The sequence below is a fragment of the Bufo bufo genome, chromosome 5 (assembly GCF_905171765.1).
Source record: "Bufo bufo chromosome 5, aBufBuf1.1, whole genome shotgun sequence".
NCBI lineage: Eukaryota > Metazoa > Chordata > Amphibia > Anura > Bufonidae > Bufo > Bufo bufo.
This window is the reverse complement of record NC_053393.1, coordinates 193228977-193243372: the sequence shown is the minus strand read 5'-3', so window position 1 is coordinate 193243372 and position 14396 is coordinate 193228977.

The following is a 14396-nucleotide window of genomic DNA, read 5'->3' as shown; positions in this document are numbered from 1 at the left end:
TTTATAGTAAAGTGGCGCTTTTTTGATGACATGTTATAAATATTTTATGGGCACAAATGACAGTAAAATGGCAGGCAAGGGGCACTCTACAGTGATCAAGTGTCAGATCTGAGGTGATACAGTGTAATCCTCTAAGATTACAATGTATCACCTCTTTTATGTGTGTGTGTCACTTTTATGTTTACACTTTTGAATTTCCCGCCCAGTTCTTCTCCCATGCACTGCTGCTGCTCGCAGGGAATGGAACCAGGAAGTCAGATCACAGTGGAGGACATCGCTAGATTGCCAGGAGAAGGTAAGGGGACTCCGCTGACAGCTCTGCAATGTTACACCGAGCATGACTCAGGGTTACCGCTCCTGGCAGCGAAAATTAACCCAGAGTCACGCTCGGAATAGCGCCAGGGAGGTTAAGGGAAAGAAGTGGAATGTTATGTAATGGCCAAGTCAATCTCCTGACTGAGCATGCATTTCACATGCTGAAGACAAAACTGAAGGGAAAATACTCCAAGAACAAGCAGGAACTGAAGACAGAGGCCTGGCAGAGCATCACCAGGGATGAAACCCAGCGTCTGGTGATATCTATGCGTTCCAGACTTCAGGCTGTAATTGACTGCAAAGGATTTGCAACCAAGTATTAAAAAGTGAAAGTTTGATTTATGATTATTATTATGTCCCATTACTTTTGGTCCCTTAACAAGTGGGAGGCACATATGCAAACTGTTGTAATTCCTACACCGTTCACCTGATTTGGATGTAAATACCCTCAAGTTAAAGCTGACAGTCTGCAGCTAAAGCACATCTTGTTCGTTTGATTTCAAATCCATTGTGGTGGTGTATAGAGCCAAAAATCTTAGATTTGTGTCGATGTCCCAATATTTATGGACCTGACTGTATACCTTTTTCCTCATGATAGATGTAAACATGCTTGGAATAGACCATATAGAGCATATATATTGTTTAAATAAAGTAAAAAAGACACCGAATGACAAAGATCAATAAAACTCATATGCATTTTCATTGCGGTTTACATGCGTTTTTTTGTCTCTATTGCGTTTCTTTGATATTTGGTGGTATTTTTATATTTGTGATGCTGTAAGAGGCATATTAGTTGTATTTCATATGTTTAGATAGAATAAAACACATACAGCATATATGTTGTTTAAATGTAAAATAAAGTAAGTAAAATAGAAAGGAATAAACAAAGGATTGCTAAAACGCACATGCGTTTTCTTTGCGTTTTGCATGCGTTCTTTCTTCATTAGGGTGTTTCTTAATTCTTTGATCATATTTGTATAACATTTATCTCTCTAACTGGCCGAAAAGTATATATAGAATGAGAAAAGTGCATATGAGTCTTGATGAATTATTCATTGGTTTTATTTCGGAGTGTCCCATTTTATATATCCTTCCTTTTCATGTTGTGGTATTTACATGATGAGTATTTGCGTAATGGCTGCTTGATAGAAGTTTAGGGGGGGTGAGCCTCCCCCCAAGGGAGGGTCGTGGTGCTGGTAAAACAGCCGGACACACGAACCTCCGTCAGGGAGAGGTACACACCCCACAGATTATATAAAACCCCAAATTTCGAAGTCTGATTTTAAACCTCCTGGTCATAATGTGTTACAGTCGTAAATACATCTGGACTCCTGTCTGGACATCTTTAAAATATGGTCTCCACCTCTCCAGTGTGTCTTAATTTTTTCGAAGGCAGCAAAGATCATTCCGCTGGGGTCTCTATTATGGTGTTGTTTGAAGTGTGCTGACAAGGGGTGTTTCTCATACCCATTTTTTATGTTGGTTATGTGTTCCAAGATTCTTATCTTCAAGGTTCTTTTTGTCCTACCAATATATAGTTTTTTACACGGGCACTCTATTATGTAAATTACGCTTGTTGAGTTGCAGGTTAAGAAATCTTTAATTTCCCATGAAAATGTGTTATTGGATGAGTGTACTTCAGATATTTTTTTGGGTGAACTTGGTGGTTTTGCAGTTATTGCAATGACCACACCGATAAAAGCCTTTCAGATTATGCCAACCGTGTATCATAGCTTTTTTGTTGTGTACTGTTGGGGCAATTTTCAGTGATAGATTCAGTGCCTTAGTGTAAGTGATTTGTGGGGTGTTAATAGGGGTCCTATTATCTTGTCTTTGAGTATATGGTGCCAATGTTTCCTAATAATATTTTCTATTTTTTTATGTTGTACATTATATGGTAATATGATTCTAATTGGTTCCTCTTGATATGGTGTTGTACTAACATTCTTGCTTTTTGTCTGAAAAAAGTTTCTCTCATCATATTTTCCACTTTCTTAAGTGAATTGTCTAATAATTCTGATGGATATTGTTTTTGTAAGAATTGCTCCTTCATTTCCAGCGCTTCTCTTTCAAAATCTTCTTTTTTGGTACAATTTCTTTTTAATCTTTTAAATTGTCCGGTTGGGATGTTTATGAGCCATCTCGGCAAATGGCAACTTGAAAAGAGAATATGGCTATTTCTGGACACTGTTTCTGGTAAGTTTTGCAAATTAGTCGATCTGTCTCTGTTATGATTAGTAAGTCCAGAAATTCCATTTGTTGTGTGCTATGGATCATAGTGAATTTTAGGTTAGATTGGTTTTTGTTAATGGATTCTAAAAAAAAAACAAGTTCTCTTTCTGTCTTATGCCATATGAAGAAAATGTCATCTATGTAGCAGTGCCAGGGTACCAGGTTCTCCCCCAGCCGTGGGAGAATATGTTGTTCTTCCTATTGAGTCATGAACAAGTTGGCATAGCTGGGGGCAAACCTGGTACCCATGGCAGTCCCGGTAATTTGTAAATAAAACTCAGTTGTATACAAACTAAGAAGACAGGTTGGTAATAGCAGGAGGTGCTCAAACCCACATGCAGTTGTGCATATACAGTCAGGTCCATAAATATTGGGACACGGACACAATTCTAAAATTTTTGGCTTTATACACCACCACAATGGATTTGAAATGAAACAAACAAGATGTGCTTTACCTGCAGACTGTCAGCTTTAATTTGAGGGTATTTACATCCAAATCAGGTGAACGATGCAGGAATTACAACAGTTTGCATATTTGCCTCCCACTTGTTAAGGGACCAAAAGTAATGGGACACTTGGCTTCTCAGCTGTTCCATGGCCAGGTGTGTGTTATTCCCTCATTATCCCAATTACAATGAGCAGATAGAAGTAAAGAGTTCATTTCAAGTGTGCTATTTGCATTTGGAATCTGTTGCTGTCAACTCTCAAGATGAGATCCAAAGAGCTGTCACTATAAGTGAAGCAAGCCATCATTAGGCTGAAAAAACACAACAAACCCATCAGAGAGATAGCAAAAACATTAGGCATGGCCAAAACAACTGTTTGGAACAATCTTAAAAAGAAGGAATGCACTGGTGAGCTCAGCAACACCAAAAGACCTGGAAGACCACGGAAAACAACTGTGGTGGATGACCGAAGAATTCTTTCCCTGGTGAAGAAAACACCCTTCACAACAGTAGGCCAGATCAAGAACACTCTCCAGGAGGTAGGTGTATGTGTGTCAAAGTCAACAATCAAGAGAAGACTTCACCAGAGTGAATACAGAGGGTTCACCACAAGATGTGTAACGGTCACGTCCACACACACACAGGGGGAAGGGTAGTGACCACTGCGCTCCACCCTCACCCCTGGCCCTGCCTACTTGCCTCACGAGTCCTGATGACAGGGAACAACTGGACGGCAATCCCTAACTTAGGATATGTGCAGGGAAGACAGACAAGACAAAATACGGAACATGAACGGACCGGGTCAGAACCAAGAGAGCTACGCAGTACAACGGATTAAGCAAAGAATGGTCAGGAGAAGCCGGGGTCAAATACCAGGAGAGTAGCGAAGTACAAGAGGAGTCCTAAGAGAGTAGTCAGGTGGGAGCCGAGGTCACAATACCAGGATATATGCGCAGTACAGGAGGAGCAGGCAGAGGATCGTCAGGGAACAGGATCAGGTAAATATTCAGTAGTCCAACAAATAGCCAGGAGCCTAGAAATTAACAGGCAACCTGTAGCCAGCAGGCTGCCTGTATTTATAGTGGGGAGTGAGGGTCATGTGACGTGGCCAGCATCACATGACCGACAGACCAACCAGTCGAGCACCGAGTGATCAGCTCGGCTCTCAAGGCAGACTAGGAGCAGGGAGCCACCCAGCTAGTAAAGCCGCCCTGGGAATGAGGTCAAACACAGAACCTCATTCCAAAAGCTAAGCAACAGTTCTGCGGGCAATGGGGGACTGAGTGCACCTTCGGAACCCCGTGACAGTACCCCCCCTTTTACGAGGGGCCACCGGACCCAAGACTTCAGGCGATGGCTTTTCAGGGTGTTCTAAATGAAATTTACGAACCAGTCTAGGAGCATGAACCTCCCTGGCAGGTACCCAAGATCTCTCTTCAGGTCCATACACCTTCCAGTGAATCAGATACTGCAAGGAGTTACGCACCTTCCTGACATCCACTATTTTAGACACAACATACTCGACAGCATCATTAACAAGAACCGGCGGAGGCGAGGTTTTCGATGGTACTACCGGTTCAAAATATTTTTTAAGTAGAGATTTATGGAACACATTATGAATGTGGAATGACTCGGGCAGCTCCAACCTAAATGATACCGGGTTAATCACCTCCGTGATCTTATATGGACCAATAAAACTAGGAGCAAATTTTCTAGAAGCTACCTTGAGAGATAGATTCTTGGAGGACAACCATACTTTATCCCCAACCTGAAAGTTCACCCCCCTTGAACGTCTCCTATCGGCCTTGAGTTTTTGAGAACTTTGAGCCTTTTCTAGGTTCGATTGAACCCGGGCCCAAACTGTGCACAGTTCGGAGGAGAGTTTATCAGCTTCAGGGTTAGAGGAGGAGACGGACGACCCAGAATGAAAACGGGGATGAAAACCATGGTTACAAAAGAAAGGGGAGACCCCAGCAGAAGAATTGACACGGTTATTCAGAGCAAATTCAGCCAACGGAAGGAATTTGACCCATAATTTCTGGTCATCAGCAACATACAACCTCAGGAATTGTTCCACAGACTGATTAAGGCAATCAGTCTGCCCATTACTCTCAGGATGGTAGGCGGAAGAAAAAGACAACGAAATTTTACATCTTTGACAGAAGGCCCTCCAGAGTTTGGACACAAACTGCACACCCCTGTCCGAAACAATATTTTACGGGATGCCATGTAAACGAACAACCTCTCTCACAAAAATAGACGCCAGGGTTTTAGCATTCGGAAGTTTAGACAGGGGAATGAAATGAACCATCTTGCTAAACCTATCGACCACTACCCAAACCACAGTCTCCGCCAGCGGTAGGTCAGTTATAAAGTCCATCGAGATATGGGACCAGGGTCTACTGGGAATGGGTAGGGGTTGTAGGTTACCAGCAGGGCGAGTCCTAGGTGTCTTAGACCTGGCACAAACCTCACAGGCTGACACGTAGGACTTGACATCCCTGGTCAGAGTGGGCCACCAATAAGATCTAGAAACCAGATCCTTAGTGCCCTCAATACCCGGATGTCCACAAAAGGCAGAATCGTGACACTCACCCAACAGCTGGAGACGAAATTGTACGGGAACAAACAACTTATCTGTTGGGGTGGATGCCGGTGCCAGATGTTGTTCAGCCTTAATGCGAGCCGAGATATCCTGGGTTAGAGCAGCTAAGAAGATGTTTGCTGGTAGGATGGATTCAGGCGGCGTCTCAGTGGGTTGAAAAGCATAGAAGCTCCGAGATAATGCGTCTGCCTTCACATTTTTACTTCCCGGCCTGAACGTAATGGAGAAATCAAAACGGGTAAAAAACAGAGCCCATCGGGCTTGTCGGGGATTCAACCTCTTAGCGGACTCGAGAAACATTAGGTTTTTATGGTCAGTGACAACAGTTACTCGATGCCTTGCCCCCTCCAAAAAATGTCTCCACTCCTCAAATGCCCATTTAATGGCCAACAGCTCCCTATTCCCTATGTCGTAGTTTCTCTCCGTGGGAGAGAATTTCCTAGAGAAGAAGGCACACGGTCTCAGGTTAGTGAGGCTAGCAGGACCTTGTGAAAGGACTGCTCCTGCGCCGTCCTCGGACGCATCCACCTCCACAATAAAGGGTCTCTCCTGATCAGGCTGGATCAGAATGGGAGCGCTACTAAATGCCTTTTTTAATGTTTCAAATGAAGAAATGGCCTTGGTAGACCAATTCTCCAAATCCGCCCCTTTCTTAGTAAGGTCGGTCAATGGCTTAGCAATTACAGAAAAATTCATGATAAATTTACGGTAGTAATTAGCGAAACCCAAAAACCGTTGTAAAGCCTTTAAGGATGAAGGCCTTACCCATTCCTTAATTGCTAAAACCTTACCAGGATCCATCTTAAAGGCGTGAGGAGTCAAAACATGCCCTAGAAACAGTATCTCCTGTACACCAAAGACACATTTCTCTTGCTTAGCGGATAGCTGGTTCTCCCTCAACACCTCTAATACTTGTTTGACATGGGACACATGAGATTCGAAATCAGGAGAGAATATCAAAATATCGTCAAGATAGACAATAATAAATTTACCTAAGAACTCCCTAAGAATATCGTTCATTAAATTTTGGAACACAGCTGGGGCATTGCTGAGTCCAAAAGGCATCACCTGATATTCAAAGTGTCCTATCGGAGTATTGAACGCTGTCTTCTATTCGTCTCCCTCCTTGATTCGGATTAGATTGTATGCCCCTTTCAGGTCAATCTTGGAAAACCAGGTTGCCCCCAAAACCTGGTTAAATAAATCCGGAATCAATGGGAGAGAGTATCTATTTTGGACAGTGATTTTATTTAATCTCCGGTAATCAATACAAGGCCTAAGACCACCATCCTTCTTTTTAACAAAGAAAAACCCTGCTCCCATAGGAGAGACTGAAGGTCTAATATGCCCTTTAGCAAGGCTCTCCTTAATATAATCCTCCATAGCCTTGCGTTCGGGCCCTGAAAGATTATAAATTCGACCTTTAGGAAATTCGGCACCCTCAATTAGCTCTATGGCGCAATCATAAGGTCTATGGGGGGGGGGGTAGAACCTCTGGAGTAAGGGACGAGAACACATCAGAATATTCCTTAATAACAGAGGGTAATGTATTAGACCTTACTGAAACCCCAGCCTGGACCACGGACAAGCATGAGTCACACCATTTCACCAACTCTCCTTTGGACCAATCAATTGTGGGGTTATGTAAACGGAGCCAAGGCAACCCTAGTACCACCTCAACCGGTAGGTTCTCCAGGACTAGAAGAGAACATCTCTCAGAGTGGCACACACCCACGGACAGAGAAATTTCAGAGGTACATGACCTCACCGTACCACCAATCAGGGGAGTAGCATCAATAGCCATGACATGGATAGGTGTAGGTAAAGCAAACATTGGAATACCCAATTTACAAGCAAACTCAAAGTCAATAAAGCTGGCCGCTGAACCAGAGTCAATAAAGGCCTTACCCGGCCACTTATTAACCCCCAGAGAAATTGTTATGGGTACCAAAAGCTTACCTTTAGAAAAATCAGGGTGTACCTGGTCTTTAGGTTGTCTTGCTTTAGAAGACTTGTCAGAGAGGTCCCTCTTAGGACACTTGTTGATCCAATGGCCAGGATCTCCACAGTAGAAGCACTCTCCGCGTCTGCGACGAAGATTACTCCGGGTCATGCCAACCTGCATGGGTTCCTCGGTGGAGACCTCAGTGTTGTCCCTGGAAAAGGCCTCTGGCTGGACCACCATCTGAGAACTGGACTGTCGTTCTTGTCGTCTCTCTCTAACTCGTCTGTCAAGTCGGACAACTAGGGTCATCATCTCCTCTAAGGTCTCAGGAATTTGGTAATTGACCAATAGATCTTTTAAATTATCAGATAGACCAGACCTAAACTGACTCTTCAGGGCTGGTTCATTACATCCTGAGGGGACACACCACCGTCTGAATTGGGTGCAATACTCCTCCGCAGGGAGATGGCCCTGAACCAGTGCCCTAAGAGCTGTCTCGTCATAGAGGGTACCCAGGGCCTGAAAAAACCCCTCCACAGAAGTTAGACAACTGTCCCCAGGAGGTAATGAAAATGCCCAGTCCTGGGGATCACCCTGTAGTAGAGAAATGATAATCCCCACGCGTTGGCTCTCGGGACCGGAAGACACGGGGCGCAAACGGAAGTAGAGTTTGCAATTCTCCTTAAAGGAGAGAAACCTCTTCGGGTCTCCAGAAAAGGGTTCTGGGAGCTTGATCTGGGGTTCAAAATATGGACTGGAGGACAGAGGAGTGGAAGAACCTTGCCCTAACTCACAAGAACGGAGTTTCTCTCCTAGCTCCTGCACCCTCTGTGTCAAGTTATAGACATGGTCAGTCAGGGTAGTAAGAGGATTCATGATACAGTGGTTATTGGGCCTGTTAATCTGTAACGGTCACGTCCACACACACACAGGGGAAGGGTAGTGACCACTGCGCTCCACCCTCACCCCTGGCCCTGCCTACTTGCCTCACGAGTCCTGATGACAGGGGACAACTGGACGGCAATCCCTAACTTAGGATATGTGCAGGGAAGACAGACAAGACAAAATACGGAACATGAACGGACCGGGTCAGAACCAAGAGAGCTACGCAGTACAACGGATTAAGCAAAGAATGGTCAGGAGAAGCCGGGGTCAAATACCAGGAGAGTAGCGAAGTACAAGAGGAGTCCTAAGAGAGTAGTCAGGTGGGAGCCGAGGTCACAATACCAGGATATATGCGCAGTACAGGAGGAGCAGGCAGAGGATCGTCAGGGAACAGGATCAGGTAAATATTCAGTAGTCCAACAAATAGCCAGGAGCCTAGAAATTAACAGGCAACCTGTAGCCAGCAGGCTGCCTGTATTTATAGCGGGGAGTGAGGGTCATGTGACGTGGCCAGCATCACATGACCGACAGACCAACCAGTCGAGCACCGAGTGATCAGCTCGGCTCTCAAGGCAGACTAGGAGCAGGGAGCCACCCAGCTAGTAAAGCCGCCCTGGGAATGAGGTCAAACACAGAACCTCATTCCAAAAGCTAAGCAACAGTTCTGCGGGCAATGGGGGACCGAGTGCACCTTCGGAACCCTGTGACAAGATGTAAACCATTGGTGAGCCTCTAAAACAGGAAGGCCAGATTAGAGTTTGCCAAACGACATCTAAAAAAGCCTTCACAGTTCTGGAACAACATCCTATGGACAGATGAGACCATGATCAACTTGTACCAGAGTGATAGGAAGAGAAGAGTATGGAGAAGGGAAGTAACTGCTCATGATCCTAAGCATACCACCTCATCAGTGAAGCATGGTGGTGGTAGTGTCATGGCGTGGGCATGTATGGTTGCCAATGGAACTGCTTCTCTTGTATTTATTGATGATGTGACTGCTGACAAAAGCAGCAGGATGAATTCTGAAGTGTTTCAGGCAATATTATCTGCTCATATTCAGCCAAATGCTTCAGAACTTATTGGATGGCGCTTCACAGTGCAGATGGACACGACCCAAAGCATACTGCAAAAGCAACCAAAGAGTTTTTTTAAGGGAAAGAAGTGGAATGTAATGCAATGGCCAAGTCAATCACCTGACCTGAATCCGATTGAGCATGCATTTCACTTGCTGAAGACAAAACTGAAGGGAAAATGCCCCAAGAACAAGCAGGAACTGAAGACAATTGCAGTAGAGGCCTGGCAGAGCATCACCAGGGATGAAACCCAGCGTCTGGTGATGTCTATGCATTCCAGACTTCAGGCTGTAATTGACTGCAAAGGATTTGCAACCAAGTATTAAAAAGTGAAAGTTTGATGTATGATTATTATTCTGTCCCATTACATTTGGCCCCTTAACAAGTGGGAGGCACATATGCAAACTGTTGTAATTCCTTCACCGTTCACCTGATTTGGATGTAAATACCCTCAAATAAAAGCTGACAGTTTGCAGTTAAAGCACATCTTGTTTGTTTCATTTCATTGTGGTGGTGTATAGAGCCAAAAATGTTAGAATTGTGTCGATGTCCCAATATTTATGGACCTAACTGTATATAGGGGAGCAAATCCTGCACTTGTGGCCCGTTGCTAATGGCAATCCCCAGCAAAATGCATACGGTGGAGGATGCCCGCGGCGAACCACAAGTACCACAATAGACATCCTACACAAGGTAACAAGTGCGGATGTCATAATTAATATAACAATATAACAAAACAATAACAAAGACAGGTGCACTCTGCAGTCTCACTAAACCCTCAAACTGATTTTAAAATTGAGAGATTAGTCAACATGTCCTACGGTGTAGAACATGTCTAAGCCCGGGCACCACGCCAAGGTTTCTCAAGTAGCCCGGGACCTAACACTCTCCTACCTGAGCCGTATGGGCAATACCAGGAGCCAGTGGGCAAATTACAGGAGCATAAGGCCGACTCACAAACAGCTCACCAGTTACCTCCAGCATGTAGCCATGCTTGCAATGGGAGGAGGGAGGAGTCTGCGAGTCCCACTCAAGACTGGCTGATATGTCCCAGGCCTCACAGGTGCACCTAAATGTGGCCTGTAGATGGAAAACAGGCACATTTAAATTGGAGTTTATACACCTCCAGGAATCTATATATACAAACTAAGAAGACAGGTTGGCAATAGCAGGAGGTGCTCAAACCCACATGCAGTTGTGCATATATATAGGGGAGCAAATCCTGCACTTGTGGCCCGTTGCTAATGGCAATCCCCAGCAAAATGCATACGGTGGAGGATGCCCGCGGCGAACCACAAGTACCACAATAGACATCCTACACAAGGTAACAAGTGCGAATGTGATAATTAATATAACAATATAACAAAATAACAAAGATAGGTGCACTCTGCAGTCTCACTAAACCCTCAAACTGATTTTAAAATTGAGAGATTAGTCAACATGTCCTACGGTGTAGAACATGTCTAAGCCCGGGCACCACGCCATGGTTTCTCAAGTAGCCCGGGACCTAACACTCTCCTACCTGAGCCGTATGGGCAATACCAGGAGCCAGTGGGCAAATTACAGGAGCATAAGGCCGACTCACAAACAGCTCACCAGTTACCTCCAGCATGTAGCCATGCTTGCAATGGGAGGAGGGAGGAGTCTGCGAGTCCCACTCAAGACTGGCTGATATGTCCCAGGCCTCACAGGTGCACCTAAATGTGGCCTGTAGATGGAAAAACTCAGTTGTAGCTGAAGTAGCTACAAAATCAATTTGGTTCCTTGGGAGATGACTATTCTCTAATTGTGAGATGAGTGATTCAATGCCTTGTTCGTGTTTTATTATGGTATATAATTAATTTACATCTAACATTACCAGTATCCAATTTGGTTGATATTTTAGCTTTTCTATTATTTCTATAATTTGGGTAGTGTCTTTGATATATGAAAAACCTTTTCTAACTATAGGTTGTAGAATTTTATCTATGTACTGAGATAAAATTATTGGTCTTCCTGGGGGATTTACTAGGTCTTTATGTATCTTTGGAATGCAATAAAATACTGGTAGTCGTTTCTGTGTACCTGTGATGAATGCGTATTCTTGTTCTTGTAAGATGCCAATGTCCAATCCTTTTCTAGCATATTTTTCTAGTGCGTTAGAGAGATAAATGTTATACAAATATGATTAAAGAATTAAGAAACACCCTAAAGAAGAACGCATGCAAAACGCAAAGAAAACGCATGTGCGTTTTAGCATTCCTTTGTTTATTCCTTTATATTTTAAGGTGAATGGGATAGACGGCTCTACTGTTCAAGCAAATGATAGCGGTGCAAGAACTGCTAAGTCTGACTCACCCAGTCAGGATAGTGGAAAATAAGAAGTAAAGAGATAAGCAGGCACACTCATATATGGGTAAAATCTGATCTAGTTTATTTATAGAAACAGTATATAGATAATAGGATATAGGTAAAAAATGCTGGTTAAGATATAGTTGTGTAATATGAGATGAATTTGATCAATAGTCCAAAATGAGAGTCAATAAAAATGTTCCTTGGAGTAAAAATAAAAAGTAAAAATAAAATAAAATAGCCACTTATGGTGAAAATGGTATTTAGTAGATGAAATGTAGTCAATGAATGGAGTTCCACTGTATTGTGGAACTTATTCGTATACAATGCGCTTTTTTTTCAAATGATGTGACTTTTATAAATGATGCGCCTTTTTGTGAATGATGCGCCTTTTTGTGGGATAATCCTTCACAAGACAAGTGAAGATATGCGGTGATTATCACTGATCTTGTATTAAACCAGGAATGGTCTTCCTTGATCTGGGGCTTCAGGATGTATGTATAGAAACAATATATATATAAAGTCAAATAGCTGTAATGCTGCACGGTGCTGTGGGAAGAAAAGGAGCTCTGTGCCAAAGCGCGGCGTCCCGCGCTGTCTCTGGCTACAGAGATCACTTACCCACCAACCGGCGCTGCTGGGACGGATCCTCCGATGACGATCAGCTGTTCCTGGAAGAATTTGCGAAGTCCCACGCGATCTGGTGGTGAAGTCTTCAGCATTCCTCATGGCGCCTGGGGCGTGGTTCGCACGGGTGGTCACGTGATCGCGATCTTTGCAATATTTTTCAGAGCGCTCCTTATGGTGTAGTTGAGATGATACAACATAGTTAGTGTTTGACAATCCTCTATAGGCTTTTGCTTAGACGCGTTTCGGGAGACTCTCCCTTCATCAGTAAGTAGAGGATTGTGATGACCCATGTATTATTTATAGGGTGATAGTCATTATCTCATTTGTGATCCCATTAGCATTTTCAAGTAGGTTAATTATTCAAATGAGGTAGAACAGAATGATCCACTTATAAAAACCATATGTGGCATGAAAAAAACTCAAAAATAGTTCCAATTATTAAATCCATATGTGGCATGGAGAAGTCAAAATAATTCCAATTATTAAATCCATATGTGGCATAAAAACATCGTAAGTGGCATGGGGAAATAAAATTGTAGGGTTAAAACTTGTTACATAGTTGATAGTATAATTAGCCTTTCCAATGAGGTCAATTTTACAAATTGAGTAGGACTCGGCATTCTGAATTGCTGGATGTATATATAGCATAGGAGAATGGTTGAAATTATAAATGCAAAATGGTTGATTCATCAATCACCTTACTCTGAAAGATAGATAAGGAATGATAATAAATAGGGAAAATATGATTGAACACGCGTGGCTATGGTTGTCTGTGTGTTCTTTAATTGTATAGATCTTTATGTACTTTCAGTGTTATGTTACTGATAGGTTTTATTATTTTAGAATCCCATAGTATATAGTAGGAAGGTATCCTCATTGTGTCACTGGTCCGTATATACAAGAGACCCAGTGGGCATGAGAACTCTCTATCCCTTTATACAAATAGAATAAGATGGTAATGGGGGATCATACAAGTGTCTCACTGGTCCGTAGAGCAAAAGACCCAGTGGGTGTAGTAGTTTCCAGTTTTTCAAGTCTAGGGGATTATGTGAAAGAAACATGATTCCTATTTTGATATTTTTGGATGGTTAGTTCCAAATAGGTAGAGTAGATATAGTTAATGATATTATTATGTTGTAACCCCATAGTATGTGGTTGGGAGGTATCTTCATTGTCTCACTGGTCCGTATACATAACGGACCCAGTGGGCATGAGGGTTGTTTTTTTGCATACAAGTAGGGAAAGAATGTGACTGTGGGTATTATGAATGGGATTATGGCTGTGGATATTATTACTAGCAATAAGGGAGTTATATAAATGTAATAAGAGAGTTATGTAAATGTCCCACTGGTCCGTAAAACAAAAGACCCAGTAGGTATCATAATTCCCAGTTGTTCAAGTTCTGTATAGTTCCCTTATTTTTGGATATTTTTTCTTGTATCTATAGTCGGTTCCAAATTGATGGAGTAGTTAAGGGGGCTATCGCTCGCCAAGGAGAAACCAGGGCGACTAGGAAGGACCGCGCTGGTTTCTTGTCGGAGAGCGGCAGCCCCCCGGTCAGAGAAAACCGAAGATCTCAATCTCTGCATTCAGTCCATTCGGTAGGACAGAATTAAATTCGAAAATCCTCCTAGACTCTATTCTGGACATTTTGTGTATGTGGTTTCCACCCCTCCAATCTTTCTTTACTTTTTCAAGTGCTGTGTATTTTTGACCACTGGGATCTTTATTGTGGACTATTCTGAAGTGATTTGATACAGTGTGTTTCTCGTACCCTTTTCTTATGTTTGCGATGTGTTCAGATACACGTTTCTGGAGGTTTCTTTTGGTACGACCAATGTATAATTTTTGTCATGGGCATTCTAGGGCATATATGACTTCACTAGAGCTGCATGTTAGGAATTCTCAGATTTTTTGTTTATGGGAGTTTGTTT